At 40.6% G+C, this 9809-nt stretch overlaps 1 protein-coding gene across 5 annotated transcripts in view; it reads right to left on the reverse strand.

Annotated features, from left to right (window-relative positions):
* The window catches only part of ATXN1 (ataxin 1), a 243075-nt gene extending 237004 nt beyond the window's left edge, over positions 1-6071 (reverse strand). For all 5 annotated transcript variants that reach the window (XM_022586719.3, XM_089918378.1, XM_022586720.3 and 2 more), the window contains exon 1: positions 5962-6071. The gene's annotated coding sequence lies outside the window, so the exon portion shown is untranslated. The remainder of the gene's footprint in view (positions 1-5961) is intronic.
* Between the last annotated feature and the right edge of the window lie 3738 nt (positions 6072-9809).

A 9809-nucleotide genomic window follows, 5' to 3' on the forward strand; every position in this document is an offset into this window, starting at 1 on the left:
CTTTTCATGGGTTCTTTTCTATGGGGACTTCAAAGCCTTAAAACATCAAGGATGGGGCTTCCCTGGTGGCGTAGTGGTTGAGAGTCCACCTGCCGATGCAGGGGACGCGGGTTCGTACCCCGCGTCTGGGAAGATCCCACATGCTGTGGAGCGGCTGGGCCCGTGAACCATGGCCGCTGAGCCTGCGCGTCCGGAACCTGTGCTCCACAACGGGAGAGGCCACAACAGTGAGAGGCCCGCGTACCGCAAAAAAAAAAAAAAAAAAAATCAAGGATGTAAGATGATGATGTCTTTCAGAAGCAGAAGAAGCCTCAGAGAGTAGTCCGCTCATGTTACAGATATAAAACTTGGAGGCACAAAGTGAGTACCTTGTTCAAAGCTCTCCCCTGATCCCCAGACCCAGGGCGTTCCACCTGAACTTGGGTTCAGCCATGGATGCACTCAGAGGGTCACATCTCCACCAGTGGAACCAAACACAACCCCAGCTTCTAAAGCGTATGATATCAGTACTTAATTTCTTGTTTTGTTTGGTTATATTGATTTATTTTTGATACTCAAGAAAAATCTCTACCAGAAAAAACAGAGTGTGAAGTAGCAGGGAGAAACAACAAAGTAGAATTAGTAGTAGCAGGTGCTTTAACCATGTGCCAGGCCAGGAAATGTTCTAAAAGTTGATTATGTATGTAATCTTCACAGTGACCTGTTGTCCTCACTTTAAAGAAAAAAAAATGAAAGATACAGAAGAAAGAATACTTCCAAAGAGAAAACAGGAGGCAGAGTAAATTGCCAAGTCATAGAAATGACCTTCCCAAATTTTACTCAAAACACTTAGTGAAAATCTAAATAAATATCAATGATATACTTCTCATTTAATCTAAAGACATAATCCTTGATACTGCTTGGCATCTAGAGGCATGCATCTTTTGTTTCTTGATAACTCAAACAGAAGAGTATACTACTCCCACGAATTTCTATATACTATTTCTAAATCTTACAGGGATAATGGTTCTTTCAATAATCAATGAACAATCAATGACTCGCTATCTGAACCCTAGTGAAATGAAAGGCACTAATGATATCTGAGGGGGTCCTGAGTTGGGGGAAAAGGGGACTAAATGATCTTCACGTTCCCTTCAACCTCTAAATACTATAACACCAACGGCCATAATAGGTAATATTCTAGAATTTAGAAAACATACTCAAATACTTCATCTCATTTGATAAACTCTAAGAGAAAAAAAGAGTAATTTAAAAAGTACCAAAGAATACTGACACTTTGATATTTCTACATCTAGTCATCACTCACACTTTGAATAGCACAGTTTGCCAACACTGAGAGCAGCATTAGTGTATTAGGAGGGAGCAAGTCTCTGCAGCATCCCAACGTGGAAAAGAAAAAATAAATAAATAAAACAGTAGGCTTTGGTATCAACCATTTTCTCATGTGTTTTACTGTCAGATGACAAAATATTCTACCTCATTTCATGAAAGGTAAGAGAACTATGGGAATGTTTGCACACTGACACAGTAAATTATATTATTTATAAGATTTTTCAAAGAATAAAATGCTTTATACAGAAGTCTGGTAAATTATTTTAGATACTCGAATACACTCCAAAACAGTTTTGAAAAGCTATGCCTACATATAAAACACTATGTACCCTGGAGTCTTTGTCTCTACGTTTTTCATTTTGCCATGAATAACATCATTAAAGTGTCTCAAAATAATACCTTCCCCCAAACTAGCTATGAGTTATGCAGACTACCTTCAGACTGAAGGAACTAGAGTGGAAAAGAGAAGAACATATTTATGCTAAAAGATGATTTTGGAGAAGATCTCTATTTTAAAGATTTAATGAGTATCAGTAGGGTTTCCTTAACCTTGGAAGTGTACATTGCAAATCCCAGTGTGTGTGTTGGGGGCTTGGGTGGAATGGGTTGGGAGTGGGATGGGCAACTAAACTAAACGAACTGGGCTTGTCAAAGAAAGGAAAAGTATTTGAGTAAAATATATGGTAGAAGTTAGAGCCCCAGAATAAAGCAGTTGACTAGGGAGCAATAATACAGAAGAAAAGGGTCCCTCAATGATAGTAAAGCCAAAGCCAAAAATGTAGCCTTTACCAAACCCATGTTGAAGGTCAAAGGAGATAAAATAAATCTCTAAGTGGATTTTATTATTTAAGAGACCACTAAAAGCAACCAGGAGTGAAGGGAGGAAGGTAAGAAGAACCACAATCCCACAAACAAGCTGAGTGGAAGGGTACCAAAATACTAAAGAGGCCAAGAGGTGACAACTGGAGAGACTATTTCGATCCAGAAGTTAAATCTGTTTAAAGTTAACTAAATAAAGTTAACTGTGGTTGCCCACAGAAGGGAAAATTGATCATAGAACTAATCTCGCTCTCTAACGTGAAGGATGGTGGATAAGGTAAGAATAGGGATGTCATTCTTTTGGGTGTGGTTGAAAAAAGAAAGTACCACCCTATATACCATGAGCCATCCACTCTCCTGTCTCACATGTTTATACAGTCATAGAATAAAACATCCATTTCACAATTTGTTAAAAGACAGATTATCGATAGCAAGCTTTATTTCTATTACCTAAATTGAGAGATCAGTGGCCGCATGATTTTTATGGGCTCCGACAATTGTGCATCCAAGCCAAGTTTCACACTTGTCTTCTCTCGGCACCTTCTTCACGTCCCAATCTGGTCCTGCTTTCAGTGACCACAACCTCACTGCTAGCCCCTCTCCTCTAGTTCTTTCTGCCTGCACCTTCAGGATCAACAGGTCTTTTTCTCCACTGGTTTCTCCACTCTCTCATTTCAGATGCACTCTAGACCTCCTTTTAGAATGGTCCAGATCATCTCCCCTGTTCACCCAAACCAGGTTCTGATGCTGCCGACGGTATCTGCCTTAGAAATGAAAGCTCCATCAGGGTAGGCCCGTTGTCTACCTTGTCCCATCCCATATCTCCAGTGTTTAGAACTGTGTGAGTATATCGTAGCCCCCAAACAGGTATTTTCTGAATGAATAAATGAGGGATGAATGACTAAATGAGATCAGAATTTACAGACATCATCTCAGTTTCTTCCAATTCAAAATTTGTGCTCTTACTCTGTTCTGGCAAAGCCCGAAGGCACCCCAAAGGTCCTATGGGACTCTCTGAATTGAGTTCTCAAGAATGATTTGGCCTGGTCTTGCAGAGAACTTTCCCACATGATTGCAACAATGGTCTGGTTATGGAGACAACCCAAAACTGCTGTGAAATGTGGTTAAATATTCCCCACTCTTCTGCCTCCCTAAAGAAATTTCATCCTGGTAAGCCCCTACTAATCAACGTGTCTGCATTTTTGCACACCAGCATGCACAGCTAGAGAATCCTTTCTTCCTCTCTGTTTGAGTCCCTATTGATTCTGTAGCTGGGGAGGAATCAAAGTGCTATCCAAATACCAAACATCCCATATGGCGCTGTTATCACTGCCCTTACTACGGAGATGCTCAGCCTTTCTACCTCAGCTCGCTGGAGTCTGGCAGAACACGACGCACTCTTTTGCTGACCTATATTTGCTGACACATTCATTGTCCTCTCTCCCTTTGTGAACTTATTAATTTTGTTGAAATAACATATGTACGTGCATAAACACAAGTTTCATTTTCTTATGCGTCCTCGTAATCATTACGAGGAGAATAATTTATGGTCCACTAAAGAGGAATTCTTAAGCTAAACTGTCTTAATTGGGAATTCAGATGTTCCTTTTTTACTGAAAAGTACAGAGCTGTTCAAATTAGACTGGAAATTTGGGCCAAAACAAATGTACATACACAAGACTTGCAGAGTCTCCGGTGAAAAGCATTAGCTGAAGCCAGACAAGTCGCCGTGGGTTTGTCTCCTTGATGCTAAATCACACTCTGACTCTTTTCCCTTCTACATTGCAACCTTATGATGTGGTTCAAGGGTTGAGGGACTCGCCCTTGTGAAAGGAAACTTATTTAGTAATGGGAGAACAAGATGAGCCTAGCAGGGCAGCTCATGTGTGGAGCTGGACCGTTAGAGATTCAGTGCAGCTCCAAGGGGCCAGGAAGCTGGCCTTATCCAAGGTCCTTGCTGTATCTCAGGAGTCAGGCAGCCGGGGGTGGGGATGAGGCTCTGTTCTCACATAAGGGCTGCTCCAAGGGACCCACTGGTCAGTGTCATAGACAGTTTTGACTTCATAGCTCTGTGGTGAATGGGTCTCTGACTTGCAGACTTCAGTCAGCCAGTTTCTCCAGAACTGGGATTACTCCATTAATTCTAATAAAAGCCATTCAGAAATACATTATACCTTTTTTGGATCCCAGAGGAGGATGAAACAAAGGAGGAAGAAGGGAAAAAACAGTTTTACAAGAATGGGATTGTACCATGGTTAGTGTCATACTTTGCTTTTTTTACTTTGATCGTGACCATCTTCTCATAGCATTAAATACTCTTCTGGAATAGGACTTTTAACTGATCTCATATATAGTTCCTTGTAAAAACACCCTATGAGATGGGTACTAGTATTATCTAAATTTTATAAACTTAGACTTTGAGCTGTATAGTAACTTGCCCAAGGCCATACTTCAAGAAAATAGCAGAGCTGGAGTTTGAGCCGAGGCAGTCTGGAACCTGCCGTCTTATCGACTGTGATCCACAGCCCCTGAATCATACGGTACGACCATAATTATATTTCATCCTACTCCCAATGTTCGATGGGTATATGTGTATGTATACAGACACACATATGTGTATATAGTGTTATACATACACACATATGTATGTGTATGCATACATACACACCCACACATATACACACACCTGCATATGTACATATATATATATATACACACACATACATGTATATTAACTTCAGGTCCATGTTTAATGATGGCTGCTTTTTATTAAATACCTTTTCATTCTTATTAAATAATAAAAAATTATGTTTTCCATTGAAAAAGTATGTGATCTCATGGTTGTCTAGGACCCTTCCATGCTTCTTGATTTAGTATTATTTCTCAAATGTTAACTATTGGTAAGTTTCAAGCATGCTACTGTCTACAGAAGAAAGGTTCTTCAAAATAGTATTATTTACAAATAAATGCCCCCTCCCTCACAACCACCACACCCAAAAAAGGGACACACAGAGGCACCATTTCTCAGAATCAACTGGCAAAGACTCTTTGTTTTCAAAATTCTCAGCACTGGCAAAACTATATGGAAGTAGGTCTCTCATATACTGCGCCTCTGGAAATATAAACTGGTCTGACTTTATGGGAAAGTAATTTGGCAACAAGTAGCAAGAGTCTTAAAACTTGAAAACTCTTAAATTTAGCAATTTACTGCTAAGGAAGTATCCCAAGGAAACCATTAATAATGGCAACTAACATGAAGCCATAAGAACATTCTTGGTGGCATAAAAAAAAAATAAAAAAAAAAATTAGAAACAACTTAAATGTCCAACTAGAGAAGATCAATTAAATGTATTTTAGGATATGTATTCAGTGGTATGCTATATATTTGTAGATAAATAACTGGTAATGAAAAGATGTTCATTATTGCATTGCTGAGAGGAAGAGAAAGGTTAGGTGATAGCATATGTTGCACTGTTCACCACTACCATCTGATGGTAGACTCTCTAGCTGAATTTATAAACACAATGACCAGAGTTATCCATTACTTATTAATGCCTTGTCATCATCCAAGTCAGTGAGCTCAAAATGAATAGAAGTTAATTTCTTTCCCACAAAAAAGCAAGGGTTCCATTTTTATAGAGGTGGAGAGAACAAACAGATGGAAGACACGTGAATCTACAGATGTATGTTTATGTTGTCCGTGTGTGTGCGTGTGTGTGTGAACAGACATGTAAACATCCCCACCACTATCTTAGAGATTTTACAGTCAAATAATAGTTATTTTCGGTTAAAGATTTCGGAGATATTTACCTGTACCATGTGCTTTCATCACAATGGAGAATCATAAGCAGTCAGCTCCTTCCCGGCAGATCTTTTCACACAGATTTTGCTTGAGCAGAAGGGGAGACAGTAGAGAAACTCAATACAAAAAGCCTAGACCTGTAATTACAAAAACAATATTCCCACTGAGTTAGGCAGTTTTCTGTGGTCTTCATTCACATTAGCTGAATTCTCAGAGAAGAAAAACATATTTGCATAATCTCTCTCCCTCCCTATCTCTCTCTTTCTCTCTCTCACACATGTACACACACACACACACACACACACACACACAGAGATAACACACATGAGACAATTCAGAATACCAAAAACTCAGCAAGCAGACACACAGCAGGTCCTCACCTCTGAGGATGAGAGGGCTCTGCCTGCCAGGCGGTTGCTTCCCAGCCCATCTCCTGACCTTAGGAATAACACCATCAAAATAACCCTATTCCTTCCCCTCTTTCTCTAATTGATCCCAAAACTTCTGAGAAATGAAAAACAGTTCTTCCCCAGAATCAGAAACATTACTGAATCCAACGCTTTCTAAGATTCTTTCTAGCCACAAAGGTAAGCAAGTTTGGTACATGTATTTACCATAACAGCCTGACTTTCACTTTATATTTTTTTTTATTTTATTAATTAATTAATTTATTTTGGGCTGTGTTGGGTCTTCGTTTCTGTGCGAGGGCTTTCTCCAGTTGCGGCAAGCGGGGGCCACTCTTCATCGCGGTGCGCGGGCCTCTCACTATCACGGCCTCTCTTGTTGCGGAGCACAGGCTCCAGACGCGCAGGCTCAGTAGTTGTGGCTCACAGGCCTAGTTGCTCCGCGGCATGTGGGATCTTCCCAGACCAGGGCTCGAACCCATGTCCCCTGCATTAGCAGGCAGATTCTCAACCACTGCGCCACCAGGGAAGCCCTTGACTTTCACTTTAGAAACTGTACGTGCCCCTCTGTTGATGACTCAGGTGAAGCACAGTATCACTGATACTCAAAGTCATCACGGACATTTATTGAACACTGACTGTGTTCCTGGCACTGTGCGAATGCTTTACATACAATACTCCACTCCACCGCACGCTGTGAGGTAGCTAGTAATCATTATTATCTCTCTTATTGACAAGAAAACTGGGCATTTGTAGGGCTAGCAGATGTTAAAGGCAATATTTAAGCCACTATCTTTCACGCAAGCTATGCTCATAATTTCAGTGCTTTATCACGTCTCCAAAATTGATCTGATTATCAGCACTCTTGTACTCATTATAAAAAAGTTAAATATTAATTCAATGTCACCTTATTTTTCCCCAGAGTCAATATGTCACCTACGTCTTGGCATTACTAACTCTTTTTGAATTTGATTGTCTTTTGATTTTAGTTTCCAAGCTAAACTGAAATCAACATGATCATATGTCCATCAGGAGTAAATTTATAGTTATTTCAGTAAATTTAAAATGTCGATTAATCCCAAATCCAGATGCTACCTAAAGTCGAAGTCCTACCCAAATGGCTAAATTTCATTAGAAAGAAAGCAGATAATAAAATCAAGAGCCATATGTGAATCCTTACTTTAAAATATGGAAGTAAAGAGAGGAATTTCTATATATTATGTCCATGGAATAAAAAAAAACACGTAAACATTTTAACCTATTTACAAACTCTGCCTACTATAGGTCTTAGGATGACTGCACACAAAATAGACATGAGCGTATCAAGAAATCAACAGTTATTTATGGGTCACATATTAACTTCCCTTTTGTACCTGTGTGCGGATGCCATTATTTGTTTGCACTATTCTGGTTATGCCTCTGTGCCTCTGAACCTGCCACTCCCTCTGGTTAGCATGCCTTTCCCCTCCTTGCCAACTAGAAAATGCCTACTCATTCTTCAAGGCCAACCTCCAATCTCAATTCCTTTTGATGTCTTTCTCCACCTCTCCTGAGGTTTTCCGGGGATCCAAGCAGAGGGGGTTCTGCCCCCTCCTATGTTTCCCTAGCTCAGCAATGGCACCGACATCACCCTGACATTGTCCTTTCCAAACTATGCCCCATTCCCAACCATCCAGTCACTGAGTCTGCCACCAGCACACACCCTTCTCCTTCTCTCCCGACCACCACCTCCGCTCCAGGCTGCCCACCATCCCGACTCATCTGGACTATTCTGCTGCCCTCCCATTCAGTCTCCCTGCTTCCTTCCCTGCCACCCTACAGCCCCTTCTCCTACAGCCCATCCTCAGCACCTGCCCAAAGCACTGCAGCAGCTTTCCAGAGAGCTTGGATTCTGACCATGGCTCCCAGGGCCCAGTGTGATCCAGCCCTTGCATTCTTTTCCAGCCTGCATGCAGCTCTTCTGCCTTACTTTTCATTCCTGAAAAGTACCTAGCTCTTCTAGGCCTCAGACCCTTTGCACATGATCTCCTCCTTGCTGAGACGTCTCCCCGAATCACCCACCTTCTTCATCAAATGACCTTGTACTCTTTCCTCCTTCAGCTCAGTCCTCTTCTCCTCAAGGGAGGCTTTCCTGATCTCGGCCAGGTCACTACCCCCTACTACATGCTTTTACAGAATCACTCTCTTCCTTGTTACACTGGTCACCTTCGTAATTTTACTTTTTTTTTTTTTTGCTAAATTCACGATGAATGCTTGTTTCCCCCACTAATTAGTAAGTTCCAGGAAGGCAGAACTGTGTCAAATTCTTGCTCATGCTTTTATCCTCATTGTTCAACACAATGCTAGGCATGTTATAGGCACTCACTAAAAATCTGTTGAATGAATAAATGAGAAGGGGGGGGGGAGAAGGACATCCCTTATCATAATTTAATGAGTGTTTGTTGAATCAATCTGCTGATGGCTTTTCAACACACAGAGCACAAGGTCCGCCCTCCTTAGAACAGCAGGCCAGCCTCCTTGTGATCTGACCTCAGCCACGATGGCCCTCCTCCAGCTGCACTTGACACTCAGCCCCTCTGAATCCCTGTAGCTGCCTGACCAAGCCTGCCTGGCTCCGGCTCCTGCCCACACCCTGGTCTATTCTTTCCCCTCTGCACTTTTCTCTCTGATCATCTTTTCAAACTCAGACTCACTCTTCAAGTTTCAGAGCTAGGGCTGATTGTCTGTGAAGACCTCTCTTAAACCTTCTGGGGAGCTGAGGTGCCCTTCTCCCATTTTCCTACAATACCCTGTACCTACTCCTATTAAAGCAATTATCATATTTTCTTGTACTTGTGTCTTAGGCCAAGTTCATCTCTCCCAGTACATTGCTAAGTCCCTTAAAGGCAAGAGGGGGTGGGTACTGCCTCATCCCACTCTCCCCAGAGTTTAGCATAGCAGCCTGGCACATAAATAGTCAGTAAATAAATATTTGTTGAATGAACAAAAGAAAGTTTATAGATATATGAAATATGTGTAAAGCTCCAGAGTTGCATATTTAAAATATCAATATATTATTAATATAGTATATTTAAATTATTATTAAATGTTGTGAGGCATAATGGTTACAAATTCATCTGTAAAATGGGCATAATAACACCCACCTCACACAGTAATTGGGAAAATTAAATAATATATATGTATATATATTACCATATGCATATAACAATATATAAGCATATATATGTAAAATATTTATATTCAAATAATATATAAGTATATATTATCATACATATAATAATATATATAAGTATATATATTACATATATATATAAAATTATATATAAGTAAAAAAATAATTTTTTTTTTTTTTTTGGCTGCACGGCATGCGAGATCTTAGCTCCCCAACCAGGGATCAAACCCGTGCCCCCTGCAGTGGAAGCGCTGAGTCTTAACCACTGGACCGCCAGGGA

Source organism: Delphinapterus leucas, chromosome 10 (assembly GCF_059928025.1).
Source record: "Delphinapterus leucas isolate spDelLeu-1000000601 "Yukka" chromosome 10, BTC_Dleu_Yukka2, whole genome shotgun sequence".
NCBI classification, from domain to species: Eukaryota; Metazoa; Chordata; class Mammalia; order Artiodactyla; family Monodontidae; genus Delphinapterus; species Delphinapterus leucas.